Raw genomic sequence first — 14,135 nt, 5'->3', positions numbered from 1 at the left:
ATGCCTAGATTTTGTGTCATTTTGGACCTACTAGAATTTTTTATTTCTAATAAGAAATCAAATATATTATAACTATTAATAACTAATTAGGCAACATAGAGAAATTGTCACTGTCATTTTGACAAACCTGCGTCAGATTTTCTCTTATCTGTTCTGTTATCTTTGTCGATATCTGTTCAGTGCAGTAGTGTGTTATTTTAAGAATTCGTTATTGTTGTTTCATAGGAAAGTAGTGTTTATTTATAGTTAATTTATTATATTTTTGTGTAAAAGAACTTAGTTGTTCGCCTATTTGAAAAAATAGATTATTATTGAAACGAGTTAGCACACATGAGAAACGTTGCGGCGCCATTGAAACGAGTTAAGCGATGGACTACCCCAGCTAATTGAAACAATATTCGAAAATATTACCCCAATCAACTAAGATAGCCATCGTTACACCCTTAGCTTAGCTCAGTCACTCAGGTGTGTGTTCGTCTTGTCCTAACCTTAGATATGAACTATGAAAATTGGAATGGAAGCAAACAAAACAATAATTTTAACTAATCATGTTTATTGTTCATAAAGATATAACAAATAAAATGACTTAGTAAATGTCATTAACAAATGTATTAAAATTCTTGCCAAAAACTGACAATTCTGGATTATACTTATGGCTTTTGGTAGCTGATGGTATCTTCTTGATGTTGAATGGTACTGCTGCTGGTTCTGCAACTGGCTCTGGAGACGTGGATGTTCTAGGCCACCAGGCCTACAGGTGTTGGTTGGTTGCAGTCAAGATGGAATGTGGTTGCAGTCTAGATGACATGTCCCTCGTTGTTATATCGCCGGCGATTGAGGATTCCTGAAGCTCCCGGAGGGAGGACGTTGATTTTTATCCCAAAAACTAGAAGAGTAAAACACATATCAACGATCAAGAAGTTAATAACCAAAGTGTGCCAGTCTACCATTCTTCAAGATATAATCAAAAAGAGTAGCAGATGACAAGAACAAATTACTTAAATGAAATTAAGATGAGGAGAATAGTTAAAATTTGATTCACACGTGCATATTAATAGATGAAAAAAAAATATAAAAACCAAACACATGATAGAACATTTGAAGGTTAGATATAAAAAATGTTATAAGAAGGAATGGAATGGATGGAATATAATGACTGTAAGAAATTATTAAAAAAAACTATATGTAACTCACCCCAAGAGGAAGATTTGTTGAAATAGAAATGATTTATTTTTGAAGATGCTCTGCCTTTGAATGAGATATGGGGGTTGTCACTGACATTAAAATGACATGACAACGAACCTTGGACCGAAATTTGAAATAACGAACACGGAACACAAGAGATGATGCAATGTAAATAGGGTTGCCTATTATAGAACGGACGCCAACCATTGTTTAAAGGGGAAATGGGTAAACCAAATAGAAGAAGATAATTATTAATGAAATATTAAAGGAAATAAGGTAAAATAATTATTTAAAAATAAAATATCAAAGATGTGACGTTTGCAACGTTACATTGTTAATTGTGAATTTTAGTTATTATGTAGGACTGTAGGTACAGTTGAGTCCCCGAATCTTTACCCATGCGTCATCATTTAAGAGGATCGGTACGTATTTTCCGCTGCAATGCTATTCAAATGGGGATTCATTTTTTTCGAATCCTGAGAAAGCTAATAAGTATTTTTGAAAAATTTAAACGCAGAATGAAAGACCACGTTATTAGCGAGGGCCGAAAGTCCCTGAGAACTTTTATAATGTTTATTTTAATAAGTTACAGGGGTGAAAAACTAAGGGAAAATTTAGTGTGATTTTTAATTTCAAATATATCATTCAAAATAAACTTTTTATTTATTCTAAGGGACTTTCGGCCCTCGGTAATAATTAAGTCTTTCATTCTGCGTTTAAATTTTTCAAAAATATTTATTGGTTTTTTCAGGATTCGAAAAAAATAAACACAATGCCGTGGTAATATTTTCCAAATCTATCTTTGTCTTACAACGCACTCAGCCGAATATAATATTGTCAGCATAATATATTGTCAGTCAGACACTGACAATCAGTGACAATTTTAAATATTTGACATTGCATCGGGAATATGTTGAGTTATTGATTAAATATTATTGAAATATAGTGTATTTGATAAATAATTGATTTAAGACGTGAACTTAATAAAAAGTTATTTATTGTGTATAATTTGTGGAAGATCCAAGCAGAGAATACATCAGGATAATATATTCTGTGATCCAAGTATTTTGTTGTTAAAGATGTTCAAAATTGTAAGCGTTCCATAACAATATATTATTAAAAAATCACTTTCAACACTTTTCCTCTTTTCTCGATTGAGTATTAGTCTTTGTTGTACAAATAAATTATTACAATCACTGAATACATAGTTAGTGAAAGATTATCACATTTATTAACTGAATTAATAATTTCCAATTATAAAAATAACAGTTATCCAAGAACATTCAAAACCCATCTCTTTAAATTAATGATGACATTTTCAAGTAGAATGACATTCTAGTTCAGAGAAATAAGGAAAAAAAATAGCCTGTTGGTGACACAACCCCCTCCAGGCCGAAACCAAATTTTTTGAGTAATGTAGACATCTATAATAATAACCTATATATTTCCTGCAGCCGATTTTGATGATATACATAGTTATAAACAAATGAAGATCAAAAAACGGTAAATTTTCGCTTTTTTCGTCTATTACTAAGAAAATAGGCATTTTAAACAAATTTGAGAGTAAGAAACTCATAAACGGTATATAAAACTTCAATATGGCGTTTGCTTAATATGTCTATCCTTATTGGTTGCTTAGAAAATTGCAAAATAAATCATAAATTTTGAGTTTTTATAAATATTTATAACTTATGTAAAAATTAACTTAGAACCTTCTTATTATACAGAATGCTGATACTTATGGTACTTAATTCATACCCTAAATTTCGAAGAAATTGGTAAAATAGTTTAAAAGTTATTTAATTTGTTTATCCCAAATTTATTTTTTTTACAACACTGTAAGTCAGAAAATGATGAAGCTACAGTAATACTTTGGATAGTTTATGGAAGAAGGAAATTTACAGTACTAATTTAATTAAAAAAAAATTACAAAAAATAATTATAAATATTGCAAAATTATTTTGCAAAAACATGTGAATTAAATAAATGGGGGGGCTAACTTTGTCCCTAATTGTCCTAGGACAGTTGTTTTTCTTTCTAAATGTGTATAAAAATTCAGTCTTTCTAAATATGAAAAAATAATTTTTCTACAGGTAACGGTTAAAAAGTTATTCTAATTGTTTATAAGTAAGCAAAAAATCGACATGTTTTTCAAAATAATTTTACATTGTTTAAAATTTTTTTTGTCATTTATTTTTAATAATGGTAATAGTATAAATGTTCTTCTTTCATAAACTGTCCGAAGTATGATTGTAACCTCATAATTTTCTGACTTGTAGTGTTGCAAAAAAAATGAATTTGGGATAAACAAATTAAATAACTTTTAAACTATTTGACCAATTGCTTTGAATTTTAAAATATAATTTAAGTACAAGAAGTATCATCATTCCGTGTAATAAGAAGGTTCTAAGTTAATTTTTACATAAGTTATGAATATTTTTAAAAACTCAAAATTTATGATTTATTTTGCAATTTTCTAAGCAACCAATAAGGATGGACATATTCAACGAACGCCATATTGAAGTTTTTTATACGATTTATGAGTTTCTTACACTCAAATTTGTTTAAAATGCTTAACTTTTTGGTAATAGACGAAAAAAGCGAAAATTTACCGTTTTTTGATCTTCATTTGTTTATAACTATGTATATCATCAAAATCGGCTGCAGGAAACATATAGGTTAATAATATAGATGTCCATACTACTCAAAAAATTTGGTTTCGGCCTGGAGGGGGATGTGTCACGAGAAAAATCTTATTTCTCTGGACTATTCTAGTAATGTTTACATATCCATACCAGTGTGAATTTTACTACGCGTAATTTGCCGTGTAAAGACAGAAAAAGTAGGGATACACGTAAAATATTTGCGAATTATGTACCCATAGCCTTAAAGCACGAAATAAGTCGATGATAAGTCGGAAATTGAAATTTACTAAACGCAACAGCAAGTGACTTGCTGTTGCGTTTAGTAAATTTCAATTGCCTACTTATCATCGACTTATTTCGTATGCTTTAAATGATGACGGACGGGTAAAGATTCGCGGACTCAACTGTAGGTAAGTATATTTTACGTAAAAATATTTCGAATTCTAATGCAAGTATATAAAGTTTTAGCAGGATCTTTTATTCTAAAAATATTATCAATAGTTTAACAAAATGGGTAAAGTTAATTAAACGAAAAATAAAGTGAAACCTTCCAAGAAAAAATCCATTAAAAACCGTGCCAAAATTATGCGAACATGGAAATTATGGACTAAATAAAACACGAAGTCGATATAAAATATTACAACTGATCCTCAAAGGCAAAATAGAGGGCCGTGGAGATGTAGGAGAAAAACAAGTTTCCCGGTTAAAAAACATTCGTAAATGGACTCTGATATTAAATGCAGGACAATTATTCCATATTGCAGAAGATCGAGAAGCCTTCGTAATGGTGATCGCCAGTCGGATAATTCTGATATGGCACGTGAAGAAGAAGAAGATATTCAGGTACATGCGTTAATTGTATACCTGGAACCACAACTTAGATACCAATCACAACGTGGGGTCGCCGATGACTCATTCTTAAATTGCTTCAATTTTAATTTGGAAAAAATTTAACTGTTTCATTTGAGTTTTTGAATAACCTATTATCTCGTACTCTTTTTACGAGATATAGCAAATAAAAACTTTGATTAACAAACAAACCATAAAATAGAAAGTAAACATTTTTGGGTACCCCTCTCTGGCTCAGTGGTAAGAGCGCCTTCCTTTGGACCCAAAGTTCGTGAGTTCGAATCTCACATGGGTGGAGAATTTTGAGAAAATGTGAAAACGTTGAATTATTCATGTCCGTCTCTCCGTCTGTTTGTCTATCTGTTTGTCCGTAAACTCAACTCCTCCGTCAATATACCAGGTATAATGACAAGTGAGGTGTCGAATGAGAGCTTATAATCCAAGAATGGTACTAAAGGTGAGAATTTGACTTAAGACTTCCGGTTTTAGAAATGCGAGCGAAAGTACTGTGTTATAGTCACCGGAATAGTCATCATCATCATCATCAACCCGTACTTGTCCATTGCTGGACATAGGTCTCCCTCAGTTCTTTCCATCTTTCTCTGTTTTATGCGGCTTGCATCCAGTTGCCGACAATACGCTTCAGATCGTCAGCCCATCTGGTTGGTGTCGTCCTCTGCTCCGTTGTGCTTCTTCTCATGGCCTCCACTCGACAATACGTTTTGTCCATCGGTTGTCTGACAATCTGGCGACGTGTGTTGCCCAATTCCACTTGAGCGACGCGATTCTTTCGACGACGTCCTTTGTTTTTGTTCTACGACGTATTTCTTCGTTTGGGATTCGGTCCCTCAGGGAGACACCCAACATCTGGCGCTCCATAGCCCTCTGAGTTATGCGAATCTTGTTCGCTACCTTTTTTGTGAGTGTTAATGTTTCCGCTCCATAAGTAGTACAGGCAATACTCACTGGTCAAAGATTTTCCTTTTCAGGCATAGATATGGGTAAATCCGATTTAAATACATAGCTCTTTACCGGAATAGTTCAAGCGATATATTATTCGACGCGACTTCGCAAGACGGGAACAACTATATATTTCCGGTTTTATGACTGTCTGTCCGTCTGTCCGTCCGTCCGCGAATCTAACTCCTCCGTTATTAATATACATATATAGAATTACAAATGAGGTTTCGAATGAAAGCTTATAACCCAAGGATGAAGGATGGTATCAAAGATGAGAAATTTGTCATCGAACTTTCGGTTTTAGAGTTGCAACCGGAACTACTCTTTTAACGTCACCGAAATAGTATAAGTGATATATCATTCGACGTGCCTTAGCAAGATGAGAACAAATGTATATTTTGGTTTTTATATCATTTCCGGTTTAAAAGTTCTAACCGGAAGTGCCCAAAAGGGGGTTGCCCACTATATTTTTTTGACAAACTGTATTTTCTTAAAGGAAAGAAAAGATGGTTCAGATTTGATTACAGTACAGAGCCTCTACTATGTGCTAATACGTCTGAACCATCTTTTCTTTCCTTTTAGTTTATACTTGATTCACTTTTGTGGATATTAAAGGAGATAATTCGCTAAAATTATTATCACGGTGAATGACAGAGTGAAATGCAATTTTAGATTTCCCTTGTCGAGTATTTCGCCACTCTGTTATGCTTTATTTTTCCAACTTAAAAGCTCAGAGGATAAATATTTTCGAATTTTATTTCTTGACTAATTGGACTTTTGTATTTTCTTAATTTTATATGATGTGGAACCAAAAATACACACAAACCCAAATTTTCAATTTTCTATCACCAACCCCATTTTTTAACAACAATCTAACTATTTACCTCTTTGATAAAAAAAATGGATGTTTGCCTGTATGTTCCTTATACGAATCGTAAACTATGTATTTGATCACGTGATGATCTTAATCAAAGTTTTTGTGCATGAATCCGGGAAGGTTTCTGAGTTGGTACGACCAATCTAAGTGATCATATTATTTACGCATTTATCACAAAAAATTATTGTTTATCAGAAAAAGTATACACAATATTTTTGAGTAAGTTTTTTTTGGTTTTCTGGCAATTTTTTTTTATTTAACTTTTAAACATTATTTAGTTCTAAGGCGGTACGAAGTTCCCCGGGTCAGCTAGTTATTTTATATTTTTTTCCGTCACCGTGTATAATTTTATAGTGTTTATAGTGATTTTTTATTGACCAATCAGGTTCCTTATGTTATGGCGACGATCTTTTACAAAAAAATATTACACAAAATATGTAATAAACATGGCATAACCATGACTTTTTGTCTCTAAATTATAGTTATATAAAGTATATTAATCCCTGAATTATTCATCCTTATACGGTGAAACGCATGTGATGCATAGATATGTCTTAAGAAATCGTAATCGGTTGACTAAATGGAAATGAAATTTCGTTTTTTGTTCACGATAATAAACTCCGTGTGATTTTTTGAACTTAATAACTGTGATTACCTTCTGATGAACAAATAAACATAATTAAGGTTGCTTTGCAAGAATTTAGGTGGTTTGGAGTTGGTGTTGTTTCTCTTTTCTCGCTGGGTGTTAAAGGTAATTGTTTATAAACAAAAGAGTGTTGTATTCGCGTTAATAAATAAGCATTACCACATGCTTTAAACAGCTTAACGCTAGCTTTTCTAATACCTTAGCAGTTAGCATATTGAGTTAATTATACTAAATTTACCTACAACCAAGGTGCAGTAGAAATAAACAAACCAAGACACGTTAGATGCTACTAGGAGCACTCCCGAATCATAATTTACAATGTATATACATTTTTAATCCCAAATAATTATTTTCAAAGTTTATACATTATAAATTTAACGAGTTTTGCTTTGTCTATTTCCACTGCATCTTGATTGTAAATTTAGTATAGTCATTATTTTATTACTCGTTTAATACCTACCACGTTAGTTATTTTCGCATATCCAATTACATTAAACGCATATCTTTTAAGGAATGTATATCTTATTTTAACTTTCGATATCCTTAATATTGTTCTGAAACTATTTCTTTGTGGCATTTATATAATTTACTATTCTAAGTGGGAAATAAGCCACAATTTAACTTTAAAATAAAATAAAATAAAGTAAAATAAAATAAAATAAAATAAAATAAAATAAAATAAAATAAAATAAAATAAAATAAAATAAAATAAAATAAAATAAAATAAAATAAAATAAAATAAAATAAAATAAAATAAAATAAAATAAAATAAAATAAAATAAAATAAAATAAAATAAAATAAAATAAAATAAAATAAAATAAAATAAAATAAAATAAAATAAAATAAAATAAAATAAAATAAAATAAAATAAAATAAAATTAAATTAAATTAAATAAAATAAAGTAAAATAAAATAAAATAAAATAAAATAAAATAAAATAAAATAAAATAAAATAAAATAAAATAAAATAAAATAAAATAAAATAAAATAAAATAAAATAAAATAAAATAAAATAAAATAAAATAAAATAAAATAAAATAAAATAAAATAAAATAAAATAAAATAAAATAAAATAAAATAAAATAAAATAAAATAAAATAAAATAAAATAAAATAAAATAAAATAAAATAAAATAAAATAAAACAAAATAATAACAAAAATAAAATGAAATCATTTTTTAAGTTAAATTGTGTCTTATTTCCAAGTTCTATTAGTAAGTCGCGAAATTCTCTCATGGCGGTACCACAATTCCCTTATTTTGGTTTGTTAATCGCCTTATTCAACGGACTGTGATTCAACGCAGAAAGAACATAAAACTAGATACAAAACAAACGATGAATACAGGGCGTTTTCGAAAGAAATCAGAAAACAGTGCCGCAAAGACAAAGCTGATTACATCTGTCAAATATGCAGAGAGATAGAGGAACATAGCTGTCGAAATCAACCGAGGGATTTATTCCAGAAGATCAAACTCCTTGCCAGAGAATTTAAACCTCAAACGTGGTCTGTGATAGATAAGGAAGGTAATCTAAAGATTGATACTGACGAAATATTGGAAACATGGCGAAACTACTGTGGCGAGCTATATAAAAATAACGAGGTATTAGCAGAAAAGCAGTGGCCCTCTGACTACCCTAGAGAACATACTGCCTTACTCGCTGAAGTCAAAGATGCAATTAAATCACTAAAGAGAAATAAATCCCAGGCATTGATTCAATACCATGTCAAATACTATAGTTACTAGGTAGGTGACAAAGGATTACATATCATCCATTCTATCTGTGTCGCTGTTTTTTATTCAAGAAAATGGCCATCTGATTGGTGTACCTCAATTTAGATCCCGCTACACAAAAAAAGGAAATACTACCAGATGTGAAAACTACCGCACACTGTCACTAATAACATGCTAGTAAAATCTTGTTACACATCATCAAAAACAGATTAAAAACCTATCTACATTACCAAATACCTCAGGAACAAGCGGGTTTTGTAAAGGGTAAAGGGACAAGGGAACAAATTCTGACCCTGAGACAACTCATTGAAATGTCTAGAGAATTTCAAGTACCTCTGATTATATGCTTCGTTGACTACCAAAAGGCATTTGATTGTGTAAGCTGGATAAATATGTGGTCAATTTTAATAGAAATGGGTGCACCAATGCACCTGGTGACACTTATTAAAAATCTGTGCCAGTCCAATATAGCGACAGTACGACTGGATCATAAATTATCAAACCAATTCAAGACCGAGAGAGGTGTTAGACAAGGATGCGTGTTGTCACCTGACTTATTTAATATTTATGGTGAACATGTCATGAGGATGGTTTTAGAAGGATGGGCCGGTGGAGTAACAGAAGCTGGTAGGAAAATCTCCAATTTAAGATTTGCTGATGACACTACACTTACAGCAAAAAAATGAGCAAGAAATGTTTGATCTCCTGCGAAAAGTTGAGTACGGAAGCAATAAAATTGGTCTAAAAATCAAAAAAGCTAAGACAAAAATAATGGTCGTCGACAGATTCGACACTATTCAACCGACTATATGACATGTTACAAGAATACCAGATAGTAAACACCTTTGCCTATCTCGGGTCTAGTATAACTAACGATGGTAACTGTGAAGCAGAAGTTGGGAGACGTATTGGTATGGCAAAAAATGCGATGAGTCGCCTAACCAAAGTTAGGAAAGACAGATCTACCTCTCAAAATATCAAGATGAGACTAGTGAATGCCCTTGTATTCTCAATATTTCTAAACGGAGCAGAGACTTGAACTCTTTGCGCATGCGAGCGCCAAAAAATTGATGCCTTTGAAATGTGGTTCTGGAGAAGAATGCTGCGCATTCCTTGGACAGCTCATAGGACAAACGTTTCCATTCTAAACCAACTCAAGATTAAAAAAAGGCTGTCCACAATATGTCTACAACAAATACTTTGGTCACGTAGTTCGAAGAGGTGACGACAGTTTGGAGAGATTAATTGTTTCTGGAAACGTTCCGGGGAGAAGATCAAGAGGAAGATCACCAACTAGATGGTCCGACCAAATAAACGATTCAACTGGAAATTCATTCTGAGAAGCTCTTGGAGCAGCTGAAGATAGAGACCAATGAAGAAACATTGTTAGGAATATTGAAAGAAATCACGATCCTCAGTAATAGGGAACCGACAAGAAAGAGAGAATCGCCTTATTAGATCGCATAGGACGAAGTGTAAAGGGTTCATTCGGCTATGTGTAAGCATAACGCATAATCACGAATAGCAAATACGCCTATACGTAATAGAAACTACTACCTTATCCACCGTATTATCCAGATTTGGCCCTGTATGACTTCTTTTTGTTTCCAAACTTAAAATAGTCACTCAGTCGGGCAGAAATTTAAGGAGATTTTTTGTTCATAACCGCCGTAGAAGCCTATTTAGCAGACCTCGAGAACACGTATTTTTCAGACGGGTTAAAGAAGATGGGGCATCACCGGATCAAATGTATCGAGCTAAAAGAACACTCTATTTTAAAATAAATCATCACTTGTCCAAAAAATTTTCGTTTTTCTTTTGTAGGCTACGTACGTGTCGGACAGCCCTAGTAAGCACCAGAACTCTCTTCTTTACGAGAGTTCTCATGAAAACAAACTCAAATACACTCGAAAAATGAAAGAATACCCATGAACGATCACATCAATCACTTATTATGTATTTGCTATCTTTTTGTATAACAAACGTTTGTTATTTATAGAAAAAGACAGCAAATACAAAATATGTGATTGATGTGATCGTTCATGGGTATTCTTTCATTTTTCCGACTGTAGAAATGGAAAACTGTAATAATAAATATTTTTAACTATGTTAAACCATTGCTGCTGTAAATATGTATTTATCTAGTTAGATAGGAATGTTATCGTTATAATTACTGGATCGGGATCTCTTGCAATTATTCAAATACATCAATTGTTTTACTATTAACCTAAAAATAAGAGCGAATCTAATGGGAAAAATGTTATTGTATAACTGACAACAATGAGGTTGCCATTACGTATTTATTCCTCCATGTAACAGAATTAGATTCGAATCATTTACAGAGTTGGACTTGGTTTATTTAAAAAAGTTTTTTAAAATATTTTTTTACTAATTATACGTTTGTTTTAAGAAGTACTATACACTAAGCATAAAAATTAACGCACCACCTTAAAAATGGGACATTTTTGATGTCTCGTATTTCCTAAACTTGTCCGATTTTAGTGATTTTTTAATATATTAGCTTTATTCTTCAAGAATATCTATATAATAATATTGTTGCTAAACAGATAAGTGTCATTGTACACCGGGTATAAAAATGATAGTGTGTTTTTTCCTCAAAGTGTGGAACACCCTGTGGAATATTCTGGCGTATAATAAAATATTTTGAAATTAAAAGTCGACTGTAGCCTTAGGCTTTCTTAACATTTTGCTTTTTGATTCATTCGCTTATGTTGCATAATAAAAAAGTTAGATACTTTAACACCTAGCCTTTTCATCAATTTATTTATTTAATAAGCGTACAGGCCTTGTAGGCCTAGGGCTAAAATGTTTACCTTTCTGATTACATAATTAATATAACTTACATTACTTATAAAACTTATAAATTTTATTTAATTACATTTCAGTCTTTTTATACACTCCTTCACCACCTCCCTCCATTTCTTCTGTCCAATGCTAGTTCTTTCTTGGCCTGCCTTTCCTCCTCTTTTGTATTGGTTTTCGTGAGAGCACCATTTTTGGAATTCGTTTACTTCCCATTCTCTCGATGTGCCCCAAGTATCGTATTCTCTGTGCTTTGATCGTCGTCGTGATGGTTGACTCTTGATATAGTCCTTCCAATTCTTTATTGGTTCTTCTTCTCCACTGACCTTCTATTTTCACACCTCCATATGAAGGTGTGAAAATGCTCTTTGCATTTTTCTCCCCCATCTTTCTAAAAGGTATGTTTCTGACTTTTTGAGCACCCATGTTTCGCATGCGTATGTTACTGTAGGTCTGATAACAGTCTTATAAATTCTTATTTTTGTTTTTCTTGATACGTATTTGGATTTTAATAATGTGCGTAATGCTCCATATTTTTTATTTTCTTTAGCTATTCTTGCCTTTATCTCCCCTTCTTCATGACCATTTTCATCTATTTTGGCTCCCAGGTAAATAATTTCTTTGGCTTTTTTGAATGAGTATGTTTTTTCTCCATCTATTTATACTATGATGTTATTCTCTTTTTCTTTTTGGATCTCTCCCATTATCATATACTGAGTCTTTTCTTCATTTATTTTAAGTCCGAATTTTTTGGCTTCTGTTATTATGTTTTTCATTAACTCTTGTAGTTCTTTTTTTGCTTGTTGCTAATAGCGTCAGATCATCTGCAAATGCTATGCATTGGTGGCCGTTTTTAAATATCGTTTCTTGCATGTTTATTCTGCTTTTCCTGATTATTCCTTCCAATGTTAGATTGAATGCCGTTGTTGATAGTGGGTCTCCTTGTCGTAGTCCTTCCTTAGTTTCAAACTTTTTGGATGTATATATACCCTTTCCAAGCTATTTTACCATCCTGACAATTTTACTTGGTATCCCCAATTCTTTCATCAGTTCGTACATCTGCTGTCTATTTACTGTGTCGTAAGCCTGCTTAAAGTCTATGAACAAAGCATATAGTAATGTTTTACGTTCGTAACAGGTAGTCTGTATTTCTTTTAAGGCAAATATTTGGTCAGTCGTTGATCTGTTGTTTCTAAAACCTATCTGGTATTCTCCCAGTATTTTTTCCGAATATTGACTTAGCCTTTTTCTTATACTTTGTGCCAAGATTTTGTAAACTATTTCTAATAGTGCGATGCCTCTGTAGTTTTCGCATAGCATTCTATCACCTTTTTATGTATAGGGCATATCCTTGCTATGGTCCACTCTTCTGGCATTTTTTCTACTTCCCATATTCTTTTTATCAATCAACACAGGGTGTTTTTAATTAAGTATGATAAACTTTAAAGGGTAATTCTGCATGAAAAAATAATGACAGTTGGCTTTAAAAACGTATGTCCGCAAATGCTTCGTTTCCGAGATAGGGGGTGTTCAAATTCTTCTTACAAACTGACGATTTGTTTAGTGCTCTAAAACCAGTTGAGATATGAAAATGAAATTTGGTAGGTTTTAAGAGATAGTTATTGCGCATTTTTTGACATACAATTAGGAATTTTATATTCACCATTGGCGTGCATACGGGTCATATTACCGGGTAATCTTACCTATGTACGCTAAGAGTAAATAAAAATTCTTAATTGTATGCCAAAAAAATGCGCAATAACTGTCTCTTAAAACCTACCAAATTTAATTTGCATATCTCAACCGGTTTTAGAGCAATAAGTGAATCGTCAGTTTGTAAGAAAAAATGCAACATCCCGTATCTCGGAAACGAAGCATTTGGGGATATATGTTTATAAAGCAGACAGTCATTATTTTTAATGCAGAATTACCCCTTAAAGTTTATCGCACTTATTTAGAAACACCCTGTATTGATGAAGAATGTTGCTACTTGTTAAAGTAGCTAACTTTTTTATTATCCAACATAAGCGAATGAATCAAAAAGCAGAATATTCAGAAGACCTAAGGCTACAGTTGAGTTTTAATTTCAATATTTTATATGCGCTAGAATATTCCACAGGGTGTACCAAACTTTAAGAAAAAAACACACTATCATTGTTACACCCGGTATACAATGACACTTATCTGTTTAGCAGCAATAATAACACATCGATATTCTTGAAGAACAAAGCTATAACAAATTAAAAAAATCTCTAAAATCGGACAACAGGTCTAGGAAATACCAGACATCAAAAATTTCCCATTTTCAAGGTGGTGTGTTAATTTTGATGCTTAGTGTATGTATCAGCATTTTTAATCGAATTCTACGTTATTATTGTATTTACAATTGTAATTTAACGGCCGTGACTACTATACTT

The 14,135-nt window shown here is 31.9% G+C and overlaps 1 protein-coding gene across 2 annotated transcripts in view; it reads left to right on the top strand.

The window, feature by feature from the left end:
- Positions 1-14,135, top strand: part of LOC114327743 (glucose dehydrogenase [FAD, quinone]) — a 219,085-nt gene that overhangs the window by 135,900 nt on the left and 69,050 nt on the right. The gene's annotated exons all lie outside the window — the stretch shown is intronic.

The sequence above is a fragment of the Diabrotica virgifera genome, chromosome 3, assembly GCF_917563875.1.
Source record: "Diabrotica virgifera virgifera chromosome 3, PGI_DIABVI_V3a".
Lineage (NCBI taxonomy): Eukaryota > Metazoa > Arthropoda > Insecta > Coleoptera > Chrysomelidae > Diabrotica > Diabrotica virgifera.
The sequence above is the reverse complement of the archived record's forward strand: the minus strand, read 5'-3'. Positions and strand labels throughout refer to the sequence as shown.